The sequence below is a fragment of the Peromyscus eremicus genome, chromosome 20 (genome assembly GCF_949786415.1).
Source record: "Peromyscus eremicus chromosome 20, PerEre_H2_v1, whole genome shotgun sequence".
In the NCBI taxonomy this organism is placed as follows: Eukaryota; Metazoa; Chordata; class Mammalia; order Rodentia; family Cricetidae; genus Peromyscus; species Peromyscus eremicus.
The window spans coordinates 20158830-20179305 of NC_081436.1; the positions used below are offsets into that span (position 1 = coordinate 20158830).

The 20476-nt window shown below is 47.8% G+C and overlaps 1 protein-coding gene across 1 annotated transcript in view; it reads left to right on the plus strand.

The window, feature by feature from the left end:
• The first annotated feature begins 10054 nt into the window (after positions 1–10054).
• A4galt (alpha 1,4-galactosyltransferase (P blood group)) overlaps positions 10055–20476 on the plus strand; it is a 30305-nt gene continuing 19883 nt past the window's right edge. Inside the window, exon 1 of the mRNA XM_059247442.1 lies at positions 10055–10135. The gene's annotated coding sequence lies outside the window, so the exon portion shown is untranslated. The remainder of the gene's footprint in view (positions 10136–20476) is intronic.

Consider the following 20476-nt stretch of genomic DNA (forward strand, 5'->3'; position numbering starts at 1 on the left):
CATTCTATGCTTCAATATGCTCATTGTGAAGCTATTGGAAATATGGTTTGGTGCTGCAAGCCGCAAAAATATACAAAGTAGGATTTCAGCTGATTATGACAAAGCTAATACCTGGAAGAAGCCAAGGGTCTTCCAGAGGTCAAGTTGATGCTCAAGGAGCCTTGGTGATATTTGGCTTTTGATTATCAGCCGTTTCCTGCTATGGGTTTCTTGTGTGGTATTGTAGCTTTTCCATCATTTATTGGGCACCATTTCCCCTCTATTAAAGGAATATTTAGATAACCTTCTGTGCTGACAGCTGTGCACAGCCAGAACCCCACCAGTTCAAGCCTCCCTATAATTATCGACATTGGCAGCATCCAGCCATGTCCATTCCCAGATGGAGGAAAGTACCTTAACAGAGGTACCTCTGTACTCTCTTAAGAACAGACTTAAGGGCCCAGACTACCCATTTGAGAAGGCGTGGCAGATGTGCCAATTAAGCTTAACTTCCTCCTTTCCCAAATCTTACCTCTGGTTCCAGATCTCCTTCTAACTATCACCAGAGGCATCTAGCTGTACACAGGTTGCCTAGCGACTAAGCACACTTTCCCCCACCCTGCAGAAAAATGGCAGATAGCTTGGACAGATAGGAGCCACAGGAAAAAAAGAAGGCAGTTTTATTTTCTGCCATTGACCTAGCAACTTATAGACTCTTAACATTTTCTACCAATCACATTTAAGGTTATAGTTGAGCACATAAGATCCCTCTTCTTAGATATTACCCAAATTTAACCTTTAGTTAATCCATTAGTCACTTCCCTTTTGGGTTGCAAGTGATAATTAACAATTATTGCCCTTCTATGTGATTCTTATCACCCCTCCATTTGACCCTGGAAGCCTGGTGGTCACTGCCTGAGGAAAACTCTTAACTACCTTTCCGACCCCAAAGAATTCAAGCCTGGTGACCTTGCTCAACCAGGGGATTGCTATTGCTTGGGTTCATAACTGGATTCCCGGGAGATTTAAGAGGAATGTGGAGAACTTAGAGAGGGACAACAGAGAGGCATAAGGAGGATTTTGACCAGAGAGTACGTGTGGACGAGATGGAAGATGAGGAAGAGTTAGATGGGGAAGTACTAGCTGGGTAAGAATGAGATGAAAAGGACCTAGATGAGGCAGAATTAAGACGAGAGAATTAAGATAGAACTTAGAGGAAGCAGTAGATAAATATAGAGAGAAATCAGCCAAGAAAGGAGCTAGGCACGAGAACAGAACTGAAGCTGTGTAAATAGGATGTTATACCAGAGGAATTAAAGCAAGTGGACTATAGAGCTCGGGGTGCTGAGATTCTATTTCCTGAAAACAGTCCTCGCCGTTCACAGTTCTCTCTCCTGAGCCCCTGGGATGTATAATATTAAGGCTGGTCCTGCTAATATTATACAAGAGTTTGTATAGCTTGTGATGAGTGGAGGAAGACTAACGCCCACTGTGTACCAGTTTTGAGAGCCATAGTCAGCAACGGCCAAGAGGAAGCAGAAAACACCAGTTTTTAGGAAAGAGACCCTTTGAAATTGAAACACAGATTTAGAGAAATATCACAGCAGCATCAGTCATCTACAGTTTCAACTGGAGAGAAATACCTCTTAGGTCATCCTTCCACCCTTGTGAAGAACAAGGGGAGAAAAAGACAAGAGACGCCAGAGATGGAAGGCTCCATGTTTGACTGTGAAAAAGCTGCTAACCCCAAATTCCTCTCAGCATTCTTTGCCCCATATGTACGGCAGATGAACCCCATTTGGCTACCGATACAATAAAACTACTGAGATTGAAAATGAAAATGTATATGATTATATCAACCCAAGAGTGGATATGATACAATTTGCAACCAGAGGAGGCCCTAGATCCTATGACTCCTTTCTGCCAAGGTATCACGTAAAAAAGGCAGACCACAGAAATTTACATTGGTGGAAAACTGCAGGTATGGATCTTTCCAAACTGGAACTCCAGAGACACACACACCCAGGACTTCCCTATTATTTCTACATGGTTCTTCCACTACCACAGCTCAAGGAATAAGGCATTGGAAATTTTTTTTGTGGCTCATAAGCCCATACTCAATACATCACATGCAGGAACTCAGCACAGGGGACCTCAATTCGATGAGGTAGATGTCTTCCCCTAATGTAGAAATCCCGTGGAATCTAAGAAGGCAGCCTAACATCACGCATCATTGATAGGGGAGAACTGGGTGAGAATAACAAATGCTTCACAGTCCACTACAAGGCAGCATTTGTCAACCCTCCTACTTTCCACTAATGGTGAGCCCATAATGGTGCCTGACCTTAGCCTGTCTGCAAGACTTATAAATATACCTGCGATCCAGAAGATCACTTACCTTCAACCTCAAATCATGGCTCCCACCTGAAGAGCTCTGCTCTGAGCCTGAGTTTAGGAGAATAGCAGTCTTCTACTCCTCAGGTAACAGGTTTGCTGCGAGAAAACCCTTACAGTTGGCGGTTGCTGGAGCTGTGTTGGTTGGCTCCTTACACGGAGCTAGCACTAGCATATGGTCTTCTGTTCTTTTGGACACCAATGCAGATAGAGCAGACATCAGAAATCTTACCGAGCAACAAACATTGGCTATTGATGCCTTTTCTGATGGACTAGTTCCTGCTCACAAACTGATTACCGGCCTCCATCTGGAACTAAATTTATTAAACCAACGTTGGCAGATACTAACAAACATACAGCTGAAAATGTGAAGAGACTAGCTGTAGCCAACCCGATCTCTCAAAATTACCTGCCACAACTCACTCAGAGGAACAGACGAAGAGGAGAATGTATCCAAGTGAGACTCGCTTTTCACAGACAAGAGAGAGACCTGTCTCAGCTGTTTTCAACAGGATTTGGAACAGAAATGGCAGTCTACAAGACTCTACCACACCCAAGGCAAACCTCTTGGTGTGAGCACACATTCTGCAAAATACGTTTACTCTTAGTCTATACAGACAATGTGGTCCCAGGTTATCACACACACCCATTGCCTAGGAAACTTGGGGATGGATTATTATATTCACAAATTCTTTCCTATGGACTAGGTAGACTAAATACAGAAGATTTCTACTACCCAGAGGAACATACCATTTCACTTAGGGCCAGTACCTTTGTGACCACCCACCCTCTGTCCAAATATCAAAACTGACTGCTTCTGACCAACTCAGAGACCTTGGCAATGGAGTCCTCACCACATGCTCCATGAAAGCCTTCAGCCTCACAGTTGACATCTGTAACATCACCATGGACACCTTGGACTCTACTTTTATTCTGTAGAACCTGATTGTAGGGCTATATACAAAGCTATTAGAGTTATAGTACATTTTTCGGGACAGGTAAACATGTCCAGGATATATACCCTAATCTTTGAATGAGACATGGTTTTGACTCAGGTATTCTATATAACAATATAACTATATAACAATACAACTATATAACAATACAACTATATAACAATACAACTATATAACAATATAACTATATATATATATATATATATATATATATATATATATATATATATATATATATATATCAATGAATACAAAGGTGACTGGATAGGAAAGACCAGGAAAGCCTTTAATGACATTTCCACTGTTCTCATCTTTAACATGCCACAGTTACAGTCAGTTGAGATTACTAGAGATAGTGAGACCCTGGGAGGACAGAGAGACAGAGTCCAACAATTACCAGCTGCACTCAAAGCAGACACGATTGTGAACTGTTAATCTAATTAATCTTAATCAATAAAAAATAGGGAGTCAAATATTGGGGTAAGAACCTGAAAGATCAGACAACCAGGAGTAGCTGCCAGTTGCTTCCTACTTCTTCCATTCCTCCATCTAAAAGGTCCAAGATTCTCTCTCAGCCCCACATTACCACTTCCTGTCTCCCCTCTCTACAGTCCTCCAAACCTCTATGGTCATCTAGTGGCTAGCTCTGCCTTCTGACTCCAAACAAGTTTTATTTGTCAGAACACAATCAAAATATCACACAACTGCTGTGGGATGTCTTTCTGTATGTTGTAAATATGTGTTGCTACTATTGGTTAATAAAGAAGCTGTTTTGGCCTATGATGAGGCAGGATAAGAGCCAGGTGGGAAATCCAAAAGAGATACAGGGAGATCAGGGCAGACACCATCCAGCTACCCAAGGAACAAGATGCCAGCAGACCAGTAACACCACAGCTATGTGGCAAAACATAGATTAATAGAAATGGGTTAATTTAAGATATAAGAGCTAGCTAGCAATAAGCTTGAGCCATAGACCAAACAGTTTGTAATTAATATTAAGCCTCTGAGTGATTACTTTATAAGCGGCTGTGGAACTGCAGGCTGGGCAGGACTGAGAAAGGCTTCAGGGCTACACACAACAGTATCACCTATGCCTGTAAAATTAGCAGGCTCAAGAAACGCTCTTTATTTGATGCGATGTGACTGGTAGGATGCCTCGCTGTGACTCTCCTTACTTTCCCATGTGGAACTTATTCTGCTGGATAAACGAGAGCTTTGGGCTTTTTGTATACATCGTGTTGGCCCTTTGGTCATGTAAATTCCTTATGATTATTTTGGGCTTGTTTAATAAACTTCATTTCAGGAAGAACTATGACAACGAGCTCCAGAGACTATCGCACCAGAAGGAACAAACCAGGTATGTATGATTCCGGCAGATACATCTGTACAAACTGTGACTGGAGAAACTTCTTCAGCAGATGTTTCGTCTCCATGGTGACACCAGGAATGCTGTACTCCGGATTCTTGGTTTTACCCCACCAAATAAATGCCATTTGTTTCCAGAAGAGGCGGTCTGCATACAATGGTCTTAGACCCAAGATAGATGCCTCTGGAGACTCACCACTCTTCTGGTACTCTATACCCACCACTTGCTTTTCCGTAATACTGGCATACAAAAAAACTGAGAAACTACACTGGAAGCTAGTTATGAAGCTCACTGGACTCCTAGTTGCTCTTTTCATTAATAAAAGAAGAAATACCTGGCCCACAGCCATGACCCACATGCTCCTGCTTGACCCTGATCAAGTTAGGATGATGTTGTACTAGGATTAGCTCATCTCAGAGCCCTATACTCCTACCCTGCTATTCACCCGTTTTATTCCACAACATTTTTCTTTGAAAGTGATTGCATTCCTTTTACTTCTGAGTGTGTTTTTCAGCTTGCACACACCAAACCTGGGGGAAGTACAAATTTGGGGAAATGCGCATATGCCATAGGGATCACTGCAATGGCCTGGGATGTGCCACTAGACACTTGCTTCACCGTGTTCTGACCATTTTGCTCAACAGTCACATGTTTCATTGCCTGAGAGTTATCTCCTTACATTTATTTGTCTCTTGATGATTAGGATGTTCGCTGTATGCCTCCTCCTTTTCCTCAGCCAAAATTAGCAATTTCCTGTGCAACTACAATGTTAACAATTCTTGCCGGGCAGTGGTGGCACACACCTTCAATCCCATTGCTTGACAGGCAGATGCAGGCAAATTTCTGAGTTCGAGGCCAGTCTGGTCTTCAGAGTTCCAGGACAGCCAGGGCTACACAGAGAAACTCTGTCTTGAAATTCCCCAAAAAAGAATTCTTATGTGTGGTCCTCATTGGCACTGTGTATGCCACAAGGACCATAATGAACATAGTAAAAAATGCCTTTTAGACATGTAAAAATAGTTTAGTTAGGGTCCCCAGTACACCCAAGGCTGCACCTGATGACCAGAACCCGATGACATCACTCACTCAAGATAACCAGACACAGCACTAGAAACCCATGACACCCACAGGACAATATACATAAGTAGAGACCAAGAGCAATGCTCTGCTCCGCACATCTGGAAAGACACCATCTTGATCTGCCCTGCAGCTAGAGAGTCTCCCTCAAGATCCTGACTCCCAAATCAGAGACTCCTGTTAGAGACTGGACCTGACCTTCAGCTAAGATACGTCGCACAGGCGAGCAGCCTTGGAGAGATAGGCTTAGGACCCTAGTTAGGAATTTAGAGTGTGAACCTTGTGTGATGACCCTTGGCATAATAAAATATCACTTTTGTTGTACCAACTACACATATCTACCCCCTCGCTTGCAATGAGCAGCCATTGCTCTTAGCCGGTCAGCCATCTCCCCAGCTCTGTTTTCTGAGATCGGGTCTTATATATCCCTGGCTGCACTGGAACCCACTGCATAGCCTAGGATGACCTTTAACTTCTGATTCTCCTGCCTCCATTCCCCAAGTGCTGAGTTTAAAGGTGTGCACCACTGCTGGACGGTGATGGTACACACCTTTAATCCCAGCACTCAGGAGGGAGAGGCAGGTTGAGTCTCTGTGAGTTGGCCAACCTGGTCTACAAAGTGAGTTCCAGGACAGCCAGTGGCCAGTGCTGTTACACAGAGAAACCCTGTCGCTGGGGGGAAAAAAAGGTGTGTACCACCATACCTGTTTCATATGGGGCTGGAGATATTGCAGGATAAAACATTTTTGAAGTGTTTCCAAATGGCTTGTTTTCCCTCCCTCCGCCTCATACTCAGGAGCACTTCCTTCTTGGTGAGAAACGTTTGGTCTTGTGGATCTTACTCCTGAGAATGTAGGCCCCCAAGAGCTAGGGATCCTATCTGACTTCCTTTTCTCTTTTGCAGTGCTGGGACTGGAACTCAGGGCCTTACCTTTGCTCCTGCTAGACAAGCTCCACCAGGAAGCTCCGCCCCCAGCCCCTGGATCTTTTCAAAACTAGATCACTTTTTTCTCTGCCTTGGGAAACCTTCCCCGGCCCCCACGTGAGTACAAAAGGAACTCTAGACTGTTTCCACAACCAAGGTTCCAGCACCTCTACACCCGTTCTTTTCTGGCTCCTCTCAGTCCCCAGTGTCCCTCAGAAATGGTCCATTCTGGTCCTCTTGTTCACCCTGCAGAAACTTGGGCAGGTGGGTGATTTACTCCAGGTAGAGGCAACACCTGCCCTCAGCCCCGCATGCTTCCAGGCTTACTGAGATAGTATCATCTCCATCCGGGCCTTCCCAGGGCTCCCAAAGCCGCTCACTGCAGGGGCTCTGGCAAACTTTAACCATGCACCCTGTGGGTGTTGGGTTACAGACCCTTCCGCCACCTGTGCACCCTCCCCACCCCACCCCCACCTCCTGAAGCTCTCTGGTGGAGGAGAGAATTGATAAGTCAGTCTACTCTGGCCTCCCAGTCTACTTCCCAACCCTTCCCCACATTCAGTCCAGGCCCAAGACAATCTTGAATTATAAGCTGGCTTTATCTAGTGCCTTCCTGCCTGGTGACTCCTGGCATTATAATAGGCGTGGCAGGGAGGAAGTCTTCCTAAAGGGACACTTTGGCAATCAGACTATTGAAACAGTGAACCCCAAGAAACTAATTCCTTCCAGGAAAACTTGTGCTGGGAGAGGAGAACGTCTCAAACCAGGGTCAGCCATAGGGGAGACTTTTCTCCCAGAAAAAGTCACCACTTGTTAGCATGATGACTCACCACACAGAAGAGACAAGGATGGTCAGTCAGTACTAGGTGGGACCACACCTTGATCGACAACTGCTGAGATGGGTGTGACTCTGGCTTTTACTGAAACCTCAACTTCACTTCAGGAGCCTGAAGATGGATTGGGGCAGGGGCCATGGATAACTGCGTCTCTTTAAAATAATAAAAATTAAAATTTCTTCTTAATTGATGTATGTGTGTCTGTGCATATGGATGCAGGTGCCCATGGAGGCCAGTGGAGGGCACAGTATTCTCTAGAGCTGGAGTTACAAGAAGCTGTGAGTTGCGAATGTGCTGGGAATAGAGAACCAAACTCTGGACTGCAAGAGCAGTGCTCATTCCTTTTAAATAATTTATTTTATGTGCATTGGTGTTTTTACCTGCATGTCTATGTAAGGGTATCAGATCCTCTGGAACTGGAGTTACAGACAGTTGTGAGACACCATGTGGGAGTAGGGAATTGAACCCAGGTCCTCTGGAAGGGCAATCAGTGATCTTAACCACTGAGCTATCTCTTCAGCCCTCCCCCCCAGTACTCACGCTTAACTGTTCTCTACCTTCCTAATGCTGCAAACCTTTAATACAGTTCCTCATGTTGTGGTGACCCCCCCAACCATCACTTCATAATTATAGTTATTTTTCCCCTTTGGTTCTTCGAGACAGGGTTTCTCTGTGCAGTTTTGGTGCCTGTCCTGGAACTCCCTCTGTAGACCAGGCTAGCCTCGAACTCACAGACATCTGTCTGCCTCTGCCTCTGCCTGCCTCCTGAGTTCTGGGATTAAAATAACGGGCTGTCCACGTTAATTTTTGAGACAGAATGTCACTGAACTTATAGAGTTAGATGTCACTGAGTTAGATGACTAGCCAGCAAGTTCCAAGATCTTCCCAAATGCTGATACTATAGATGCACCCTGCTGGGATTGGCTTTTTTTTTTTTTTCCATGGATGGAAGGACTCACACTCAATCTCACGATTGTCTGAGAAGGTGGTTCACACCTGTTGGTTACCAGCTAGCGATGACTCTGGTCGTGGTCTGTGTCTCCTCCTCTCCCCCTCCCCGGCTACCTGTAGGCCAAAGGGTTCCACTGACACCTAGCAGGCTGAGAGGGGGCTAGCCATCTTTCCAGACCCTTGTCTGAGGGTTGTTTGTGTGTGTAGTTGTTTATGAGATAAGGGTCTCAGTATGTAGCTCTGGCTGTCTTGGAACTCACTCTGTAGATCAGGCTAGCCTTAAACTCACCGAGACCTGCCTGTCTCTGCCTCCCAAGTGCTGGGATTAAAAGTGTGCAGTGCAACTTTGGCCGGGCGGTGGTGGCGCACGCCTTTAATCCCAGCACTCGGGAGGCAGAGCCAGGAGGATTTCTGTGAGTTCGAGGCCAGCCTGGTCTCCAAAGCGAGTTCCAGGAAAGGCACAAAGCTACACAGAGAAACCCTGTCTCAAAAAAACAAAAAGTGTGCAGTGCAACGTCATTTGTGTTTTCAGATGGGAGAAGCCTGCCATCCCAGCATTTGGGAGGCAGAGGCAAGAGGCTTGTCACAAGTTTGAGGCCACTATGGTTTACATATACATATATACCCACTACCAAGAAAGCCGTGGGTTAAAGTGAGACCTAGTCTGAGAAACCCAAAACAAAATAAAACCGGGGAGTCATGAGCACTAACCGGAATGAGAGGCAGCAGGCTTGCCAGATGGCTGTCAGCTGGAGGCTGATCTCCTGGAAAAGAAGGGCTGGGCATAGCCGAGAGTGCTTATTTGAAACCTCTTCATCCAGAGTGTTCTGAGGGTTGGGGTAGGGTGTTTCCATCTCAGCGTCCTGGACACGGATTTGTGTGGTGAGAGTGACGAAGAGGGGCGGGCAAGCGAGGCCGCATCGACTTCCAGCTGGAAAGGAGCTGGCTGGGAAACTGCCACTAAGGAATTGCATCCCGTGGGCCTGGCCCTTCCTGAATCATAGCAGGGCTGTGGGGGTCCAGGGGAGTGGCGTCTGGCTGACTCAAGTTCAGACTCTACCCTTCTCAACTGCAGAACATTCAAGTAACTAACCAAACCGCTTTGAGCCTAAGTCTTTCTTTCTTTCTTTCTTTCTTTCTTTCTTTCTTTCTTTCTTTCTTTCTTTCTTTCTTTCTTTCTTCTCTCTCTCTCTCTCTCTCTCTCTCTGTCCTTTCCTTCCTTCCTTTTTTTTTTTTTTTTCATCTGTTAAAATAAGAAAACGGAGCCACTGGTTGGGGACTCACTCCTGTCTTCCCAGAGCTTGGAAGGATGAGGCAGAAGGATTGCTATAAGTTCGGGGGCGGCGTGAGCTGGAGAGAGAACCCGCGTAGTGTGGGTGGCCCGGAGGCTGAGAAGGCGGTTCACACCTGTTGGTTACCGGCTAGCGATGACTCTGGTTGTGGTCTGTGTCTCCCCTTCCCTCCTTCCCTCCCTCCCTCCCCGGCTCCCGGTAGGCCAAAGGGTTGGGCGGACACCCCGCAGGCCGAGAGGGGCCCGCGGGGCAGGGCGGGCTGACCCCGCCCAGGGTGGAGGGGCGGCGCTCCTGTCCGCTGGGCTCACGCCGACACCCTCCAGGGCAGCAGTAGCTGCCCGCCGCCGCGGGAGCCGGAGGTACTTGGGGTTTGGGGGCAAGGCAGCGGGCGGGGGTCCTCGTTGGGAACTAGGACTCCCCTGGTCTAGGCCTGGCGGGGGAGGGTGAGCTTCGAGACCCTAGAAGCCCGGGTCCCCACCTGGCCACCTGTTCCACAGGTGACAATTGTCCGCGCACCAGTTCCGCGCTGTGGTCTCTCGATCGCCGCCGGTACCCGAGCTGCCCCCCCCACCCCCGAAGTTAAGCGCCGTGCGGGCTAGTCTGGGCTGGCTAGGGTTCCGAGGTTCATCTCGCAGCCCCGATGGCCCTTGGTGGGTGAGGTTCACGGGGGAGGGGGACAACTGGGGATCCGAAGCCCAGATGCCAAAGCGCTGCTCGGCGACCTTGGGTGCGCAGGAGACCTGGGAGGCCGCGGCGGGGCGCGTCCAGGAGAGGACTGGATCACCGTGCCCTGCTGGGAGGATTGCGGGCCGGGAGCTGGCGCTGGCCTTTCCGGTGCTCCAGCTTCGGACCCGCCGCAGGGGGAAGGGTCTTCAGGTGGGAGGGGTAGCCTGGGAAAGAGCTGGAGAGCAAGGAAAGCCGGCGTGGAGCCGCTGGTCCCAGCGCTCGGTCTCAGGATCAGCACGCTCCCGCCTCTCCTCTTCTCCAGATGAGAACAATTGAGGTGGGATTGGAAGCCTGATGGGCTTGGAAGAGGCTGCGGCTGGGAGATTTATCCTGTGCACGCCTCTTCCCTGTTAGGGCGAGCACCCTTGCCTCAGTTTCCTCGCATGTCATCTGGGGCTAGAAGGTCTCATCTCCTTGACAGCTTCCACTGAGCCTCTCGCCCGCTGGAGATTAATAAGAATCTCCTCTGTGGACCCTCTACTCTCTCAGAAGCACAGCCATCCAGCTGCTGCAACCCCTCCCGGCTCCCTCCCGGCTCCCTCCCGGCTCCCTCCCGGCTCCCTCCCGGCTCCCTCCCGGCTCCCTCCCGGCTCCCTCCCGGCTCCCTCCCGGCTCCCTCCCGGCTCCCTCCCGCCTCCTAAGTGCCGGCCCCCATCCTCTCCCTCAACACGGCTCTGACCTTTCTGCTCTTTCCTCCCAAAGAATGAAGAATCTGATAGAGCAGGGCTGCCCCCCTGCCAACAACTGCACCCACAATCACCCCAGCTTCTGACCTCCCGCGGGTCCCTAAACCCACTTATCATGCGCTACTTAAACGGAAAGCCCACAAAGGAAAGTCCTCAAATCAAAGACCAAAATCTACAGGAACTGGGAGGAGGAGAGGGAGTCCTGGTCTCCTGGTTTTGTGTTGTTTGTTTGTTTGTTTGTTTGTTTGTTTTTGAAAACGGTTCTCCAACCCTCAGATGCTGGTCCCTGCCTGGACCGCTCAGTATGAGGGGACCTACTTGGAGATTCTGCAAAGAGTTTGCTTCGTTTTCTTCCATCAATGAGGGCCCTGCAGCTGGCTAGTTTGAAGGAATTAGTCCCAGTATGAGATTGTGCCCAGGGAGGAGGAGTGATGAATGTCCCAGGGTGTGGGCAGGGTTGGTTGAAACTCTAGAGGTGACTGTGCCTTACCACATCAGGCCAGATCAGCCTGGTCTTGGTCCTGGTGGAAGAGCGGGCAGTCCAGATGTCAACGACCCAAAGTAGCACCGTTATTGACTGAGCCACCTCAAGTGTTTTTGTTTTGTAATGCATTTGGTTCTTTTAGCCACTGTTACTTTTTGTTTTGTTTTACGACAGGGTCTCACTGTGTAGCCTGGCTGCTGCAGAACTCTGTGGAGACCAGGATGACCTCCAACTCAGAGATCTGCCTGCCTCTGTCTTGGAAGTGCTGAAATTAAAGGCCTCTGCCACCCCCACCCCCTCCCACTTAGATACTGATACTTTTTTTTTTTTTTTTTTTTTTTTTTTTTTGGTTTTTCGAGACAGGGTTTCTCTGTTTAGCTTTGCGCCTTTCCTGGAACTCACTTGGTAGCCCAAGCTGGCCTCGAACTCACAGAGATCCGCCTGGCTCTGCCTCCTGAGTGCTGGGATTAAAGGCGTGCGCCACCACCGCCCGGCAGATACTGATACATTTTAATAAATACATACATGTAGACATTGCTGAATTTTCCTGGAAAAGAATTAACTGGTCAGTGTGTGAGAATGTGCCACAGCAGGCTCTGCTGAAGCTCTGAGCCTCGGCATGCTTCCTTAGGCTGTGGGTGTATCTCATTTTCCCTAGAAATAAACCACTGAGCCGAACAGGAGAAACGGAACAGCTAAGAGTCTGTGCGCTGTTTATCAGCGGGTGTGAGCTCTTCAGTGAGGAGTTTGTTTGCTCCTTGTCTTCCGCAAAAGTTTCTCCTCTATTGTAGTTTAGCTCTCTCCTCCTGCTGCTATATGTAAATGTTTGAAGAGCTAGGGTGGGTTTTTGTTTGTGGTGGTGGTGGTGCTTTGGTTTTAGATTTGTTTATTTTACTTTCTGTGTATGAGCATTTTGCTTGTATGTATATGTACCCCACTGGTACCTGGTGTCTTTGGAGGTCAAAAAGAGTGTCTGATCCCCCTGGAACTGGAGTTGAGAGAGTCATTACCATGTGGTTCCTGGGAATCAAACCTGGGTCCTCTGAAAGAGCAACAAGTCCTCTTAACTGCTGAGCTACCCCAGTCCCAGGAGCTGAGTTTTATGTTTTTGTTTGTTTAGATTTTTGGTTTGAGTAGAATTTCAAGTGGCACATACAGGTCCTAACATGCTATGTAGGGTTAAGGCTGCCCTTAAACTTCCAATTCCCCTGCTTCCCCGAATGTTGGGACTATAGATCATGGTGCCCAGTTTTATGGGGTGTTGGAGATCAAACCTAGGGCTTCATGAAACTTAGCAGTCTAGCAACTGGGCTCCACCCCTCCTCCCATGAGGAACAGGTTTTTTTGTTTTGTTTTGTTTTTTGTTTTTTGTTTTTTTTTTGGTTTTTCCAGACAGGGTTTCTCTGTGTAGCTTTGTGCCTTTCCTGGGACTCACTTGGTAGCCCAGGCTGGCCTCAAACTCACAGAGATCCTCCTGGCTCTGCCTCCCGAGTGCTGGGATTAAAGGCGTGCGCCACCACCGCCCGGCTGAGGAACAGGTTTTTAATTTCAATTTTGCTGTGTGTGTGTGTGTGTGTGTCTGTGTGTGTGTGCTCATTCCCGCGCACACTGAGAGACTTGGCTACATTTAGAAACTGATTGGACATAGCTAGAAAAGAGCTCTGCAGAGGCCTGGGGTGAAGACTGAGGCCCCAGGGGACCCAGGAAGTAGGAAGGCAGCCTACTCTGGAGGGAGGTAAGGGCAAGAATTGGGAGAAAGGGGCTGGGAGAGCCCTCTTTGAACTGGCTTTGAGAACCTTGGGGGGGCGGAGATGAGACTCCTCAGGGAGGGTAAGCCTTCTGCACCCCAGATGAAGGGTATCTGGGGCTCCCTAGGGTTGGACTGGCTGTTTGAGTCTGGGACCTCTAGAGTCCTCATGTGAGATAGCAGCTGTTGACGTCCCCCACTGACACACTCCAGAGATGGAGAAATCCTCGCAGGTGGCTGTTTCCCTTATGGGGCTTTGTGTCTGGTAGATTTCAAGTGGAGCCCAGCAGCTCCAATGTGAGTGTCCCCTGCTTTCTTCCTGGGGACCTTCATTTCCATCTGGGTAGAGAGCTCTACCTGCAGAGCTGGGAGAATGGCCTTTCTTTCTGTTCCAGAGTCTGCACACCCTGGAGCCTGCACCTCTCCCCTGGGCCCAGGTTCTCCCCTGAGCTCTGACTGTACAGCCTCTGAGGCTACGCCTGCCGGTGGAAGCTGGCAGACAGGAAGCTTGGGCCACCATGCCCAGCCAGTGTGGAAACTTTCAAATGGACCAAAACCAGTGCTTTTACTAATTTAGGCTGAAACATCTCGACCCACCCCACCAGCTACCCTAAACCTTCTAGCCCAGCTCCTCGGTCCTATATAAACCTGCCATTCCGGCCATGCCTTCTCTTGGTTCTTCTCTTGGTCCTTGGCCTCTCTACCCACCCCCCTCTCCTTTGCCTCCCTTCTCTCATGGCCCGGTTCTGTCTCGACTCTTCCAGATGCCTCTGGCTCTACTTTCTCATATCTGCAATAAAAACCTTCTCAACCATACCTAGGATCGGTCACGTCCTCATTTTCAGTCATGGGTGCTAAGGATGTACTCTGCAACCGAGATAACCCACCCTTACACACACACACACACACACACACACACACACACACACACACACACGGTGATAGATTGTGTACCCCAATAAAGCTTGCCTGGGGATCAGAGGACAAAGCCAGCTACTATATTAAACATAGAGGTCAGGCAGTGGTGGCACGCACCTTTAATCCTAGCATTCAGGAAGAAGAGAGCCATCTCCATCCAGATCTCTGTGAGTTCAAGACCACACTGGGAACAGAGCCAGGGATGGTGGCACATGCCTTTAATCCCAGCACTTGAGATCTCATGCCTTTGCTTGAGAAGCACATACACCTTTAATCCCAGGAAGTGATGTCTGTGCACAGAAAGGTATATAAGGCGTGAGGAAACAGGGAGTCTTGTTCTTGAGGCTAAGGATTTTGTACAGGTAAGAATGTGGCTGGCTGGCCAGGCGGTGGTGGCGCACGCCTTTAATCCCAGCACTCGGGAGGCAGAGCCAGGCGGATCTCTGTGAGTTCGAGGCCAGCCTGGACTACCAAGTGAGTTCCAGGAAAGGCGCAAAGCTACACAGAGAAACCCTGTCTCGAAAAACCAAAAAAAAAAAAAAAAAGAATGTGGCTGGCTTGTTCTGTTTCTCTGATCTTTCAGCTTTCGCCCCAATATCTGGCTCTGGGTTTTTTATTAAGACTGTTTAGCAATTCTTGTTACACACACACACACACACACACACACACACACACACACACACAGCCACCCTGGATGGGTGGGGCTCTGTGAAGGTCCAGGAGCCCCAGGTTCATGGGGCTTTACTGTGCCTTTCACAGGACATCAGAGAGTGACCTCACCCTCTCCCAAGGAAGCCAACTGCAATTCCAGGACAGGACAGGAATGACCCTGGGAGGAACAGGGAAGGTGTTCTTAGGAAGTCCAAAATATGTGTCTTTATTTGCACCCTCAGGTGGTGAGGTGGATTATGGCAGTTACAGGTGTGACTTAATCCTTAAATCCCAGCACTGGGGAGGCAGAGGTAGGGGGATCTCTGTGAGTTCCAGGCCAGCCAAGGCTACGTGCAGTGAGACCTTGTCTCAAAAAGAGTTTTGAGCAGGTGTGGTTTTTGTCTTTGGATGGGGGTCAATAATTTACAAGCAGCACTCCCCGGAGTTAGTTACTGCATTGGATCCTGAAGAAAAGACGACAAGTAATTCACTCATTATTCAGAGTCTGTACAGGCACACACGCTTCCTGCGGTGGTCCTGGGCTGCCTTAGGGAGTGACCGTCTAGAGTCGGTCCCCTTAAGAAGGACCTTGGCTTTTTCTAATCTTTTCTGATTGTAAACAAATCCGTGACCTAAGACCTTGCACAGATGTCACCTTTCTGTAGGACAAATCCCCGGAGCAGGTTAGCCTCGACAGAGATTTGTGTGTATTTGTGTATGTGACAGAGGTCACCCTCCGGTGTCTCCTCAGGAGTTATCCCCCTTGTTTTTTGTTGTTGAGACAAGCACAACCTGGAGGCACCAGGGAGGCCAGACTAGTTGGCAAGGGAGCCCGGGGATCCTCCCTCGGCTCTGTCTCCGCAGCTCTGGGATTACAAGCACACTCTACCACACTCAGCTCCTTTTCTGTGGGTTCTGAGGATCAAACTCAGGTCCTGGTGCGTGGGCAAGCACTTACTGCCTGAACCTTCTCCCCAGCCCATGCCTTGGAGGTGGTTGGTTGTTGTGTTTTTTTTTTTTTTTTCCTAATTAATTGATTTATTTTTACTTTATGTGCATTGGTGTTTTGCTTGCATGTATGTCTGTGTGAGGGTGCCAGATCCCCTGGAACTGGAGTTGCAGACAGTTGTGGGCTGCCATGTGGGTGCTGGGAATTGAACCCCGGTCCTCTGGAAGAGCAGCCAGGGCTCTTAGTCCAGCCGTCATCTAGGAGTTTTGATACCTGTCTGAATGCTGTCTGCTGCTGAGAAGCACTGTTTGGGATGCGTACCATATAAAATGTCTACTTCGCCTACAGCCTTTCTGCAAGCCAGTGTTTGGGGTTTTGCTAGTCTGATTAGGTGAGATGTTATCTGCATGTTTCAATTTGCTTTTCTCCTCCATTGAAAAGTCGCCTTGCGGGGCTGGAGAGATGGCTCAGAGGTTAAGAGCACTGACTGCTCTTCCGGAGGTCCTGAGTTCAATTCCCAGCAACCACATGGTGGCTCACAACCATCTGTAATGAGATCTGGTGCCCTCTTCTGGCCTGCAGTCATACATGCTGTATACATAGTAAATAAATAAATCTTAAAAAAAAAAAAAAAAAGAAAGAAAGAAAAGAAAAGTCGCCTTGGGGGCTGAGGATTTGGCCCAGTTGGCTGATTGCTGACCTGGTGTACCTGAAGCCCTGGGTGTGGTAGTGAACACGGGTGCTCTCAGCACCCAGGAGGAGGGGGGGTATGGAGTTCAAGGTCTTCCTCAGCCTGAGGCATTGAAGCCACTGGAGCTGAGTTACAGATGATTGTGAGCCTCCTGACTTGCGCGCTGGGAACTGAACTCAGGTTCTCTGCAGGAGCAACAGGTCTCCTAACTGCCGAGCATCTCTCCAGACCTCTTTTCTGGTGTTGTTCCTCTAATTTCTTCCTCCTATCACCCTGTGTTCAGGAGTGCAGTATGTACAATAGTGAGCGGCCAGGCTGGCAGCTGAATGCATGTGTTAAGCCCCAGCCCCAGGGGATGGACCCGAGATCCCACATCCCCCTGGGTATGAATCTGGCTTTTGTGTTAGTCTATGAAACTCAAGGAAATATCCCTTGATTTCTCCCTTACTAAAAATAAATGTGGGTTGTTTTTTCCTAAATGTTTCTTAATATCACTGTGGACCCTTGGATTTATTAATATGGTTAATTATATTAATGTGTTCCTAATATCAAATCACAAACGAATTCCATTTAGATTGGCCATTTTATCCTTTTAATCTGTTCTTGAGTTCTCTCTCTCTCTCTGCACCCCCATTCTTCCAGATGATCTTGACTTCCCGCTCCTCCTGCTGCCGCCTCCCAAGTGCTGGGATCACAGGTCTGAGCTACCTACCACCCGCAGCCTGCTTTCTTTGTACTTTTTCTGACACTTTCTTTACAACCACTTAAATTATTTGATCTTATACTTTTTGTTACCAGTAGTGATGATCTTCTGGTCTTTCTTGTAACTGTATCCTGTAGTTTTGGTCACATGGTATTTTGTCTTTTTTTTTTTTTTCTTTTTCTTTTTAAAGACAGTCTCACTGTGTAGCTCTGGCTAGCCTGGAACTTATCATGTAGACCAGGCTAGCCTGGAATTTACAGAGATCCTCCTGCCTTTGCCTCCTGAGTACTGGAATTGAAAGTGTGCCTCACCACACCTGATTGGGGTTTCTTTTTATATTTAATTTCTCAATTAAAATGGATTGTTTTTATCTTAACGTGTATAGGTGTTTTGCCTGCATGCATGTTAGTGTGTTATGTGTTACGTGTGTGCCTGGTGCCTTCAGAGGTCAGAAGAGAGATCCCCTCAAACTGGAGTTACAGATGTTTGTGAGTTTCCATGTGGGTGCTGGGGATTGAACCCAGGTCCTCTGCAGGAGCAACTGTGGCTCTTAACCTCAGAGTCATCTCTCCAGCCCCTAACTTCTCAATTACTAAATTAATTTCTACTTATTATTGCTTTATGACCATAAAGTGTTTATCATCATAGATGTCCTTGGAATTCCCTTTCTTCTTCCTCCTCTCCTCCTCTTCTTCCTCCTCTTTTTCCTCCTCCTTGTAGCCCTGGCTAACTCAGAGATCTGCCTGCCTCTGCCTCCCTAGTGCTGGATTAACAGATGTGTGCCAGCTTGTCTTTTGACTACAAGATAGGGTTGGGGTTTGCTGGGATATAACCTAAAAAATCTTTTTCTAGGCAGGTCAAATGACTCAGTGGGTAAAGGTACTTGCCACAAAGCCTGATGACCTGAGTTCAATCCCAGGGACCCACATGGTAGAGGAGAAAACTGACTCCCACGAGTTGTCCTATGACCTCCACATGCTCGCCATGGCACACATTCCCCGCCCCCATCACACACACACACACACACACACACACACACTAAAACAAGTAAAGAAATAATGTAACTTTAAATTAAAATCCTTTCCTTCTTAAAGATATGTGAGTTCAAATACGAATTTGGGGCCAAACTGTTTTAAAAATGAGAGCTAAGCAAGTTCATCCTGTTTACTCATGAGACAGATGTCTCCAATCTTCCCTGCCACGTGATGGGGTGGGAAAAATTCTTTAACCATCCTAGGAGGGATTTTGCTTTTTAAAAACTGTGGTCCTGGAGGCTGGAGAGATGGCTCAGCAATTAAGAGCACTGGCTGCTCTTGCAGAGGATTGGGTTCAGGTCCTAGCACCTCTGTCACTCCGGTTCCCGGGGATCTGGTGCCCTCTTCAGACATGAGCCATACACACGGTGCAAATACATACATACAGACAAAACACTCGGACACATACAATAAAAATAAACCTGGGGCCAGAGAGGTGGCTCAGCAGTTAAGAGCACTGGTTGCTCTTCCAGAGGACTCAGGTTCAATTCCCAGCACCCACATGGCAGCTCACATACAGCTCTGTCTGTCTCTAACTCCAGTTCCAGAGGATCCAGCACCTTCACAGACATAAATGCAGGCAAAACACTCATGCACATGAAATAGAAATTTTAAAAAATACAAATTAAAAAAAATAAATTAATAAATCTAAAAAACATATCAAAGCTGTGGTCTTGTCAAGCCTAGTGATACGCACTAGGGAGGTAGGAACAGGCAGATCTCTTTTTAGTTCCAGGCCAGCCTAGTCTACACAGTGAGCACCAGTTATCCGGAGATACCTAGTGAGACCCTGACTCAAAAGAACAAAATCAAACCAAACCAAACTGGTCTGAGCCATAAGATGCCTTAGAGCAGTGATTCTCAAGCTGTGGGTCATGACCCCCATGTGGAGTAGCATATCAGATATTGAAGTAGTAACATTAATTTTATGGTTGGGGGTCACCCCAACATGAGGAACTGTACTAAAGTGCTGCAGCATTAGGAAGGTTGAGAACCACTGCCTTAGTGGGTAGAGGTACCTGACATGCAAGTTTTTGGGTTGTGGCAGGGAGCACAAATAATAAGGTACAGACCACAACAGAGTCTATTAAACCAGAAGCAAACTTTATTCCAAAAAAACCCAAAAAAACAAACACACACACACACACACACAAAAAAAAAAAATCCACGGGGCCAAAAGAAGCTTCCAGTTGACTGGGACCACAGTCAGAGTTCGGGCTTCTGTTTCTGCGGCAATGGGGTCGGTTTTGAGCCCCTTTTTATAGTAAAAATTAAGCATCAGGCATGGGGTGCATACTAGGAGTCACGTAGAAACAACTATTAAAATTTAACTTTGGAGCCGGGCGGTGATGGCGTGGCGCACACCTTTAATCCCAGCACTTGGGAGGCAGAGCCAGGCGGATCTTTGAGAGTTCGAGGCCAGCCTGGTCTACAGAGAGAGTTCTAGGACAGGCACCAAAACTACACAGAGAAACCCTATCTTGAAAAACCAAAAACAAAAAGAAAAAAAAATTAACTTTGGACCACAGCAGGGTATTGGCTATAAGGGGCAAGAGGGTTATCGATAAAAGTTAACCCTGGCTGTTGACAGAGGAGCTGGCCGTGAAGCAGAGAACCATTGTTAGCAGTTAACCTTTAGTTGTTGACAGAGCTGAAGACTGTCAGGCTCTTATTTCTTTAGCATTTTATTTTTATATTTTTATACTCCTATTCCTGGACCCTTCACAAGCTTCACTGACAACCTGAGTTCAGGGTCCCCAAACCCAAGTGAAGTTGTCCTCTGATCTCCACACAGGCATGCTCACTTCACTCCATCTCACACACACAACATGAAAACAAACGTCTTCATTAAGGGTTTCTACTGCTGTGGGAAACACCATGACCAAAAGCATCTTGGGAGGAGAGGGTTTATTTCATCTTTGAGCTTGTAGTTCATCATCCAGGGAAGTCAGGGCAGGAACCTGGAGGCAGGAGCTGATGCAGAGGCCATAGAGGAGTTGCTTACTGCCTTGTACCAAAGGCTTGCACAGCCCGCTTTCTTGTAGAATGAGGACCACCTGCCCAGGGATGGCCCCACCCACAATGGGCTGGACACTCCCCCATCAATCACT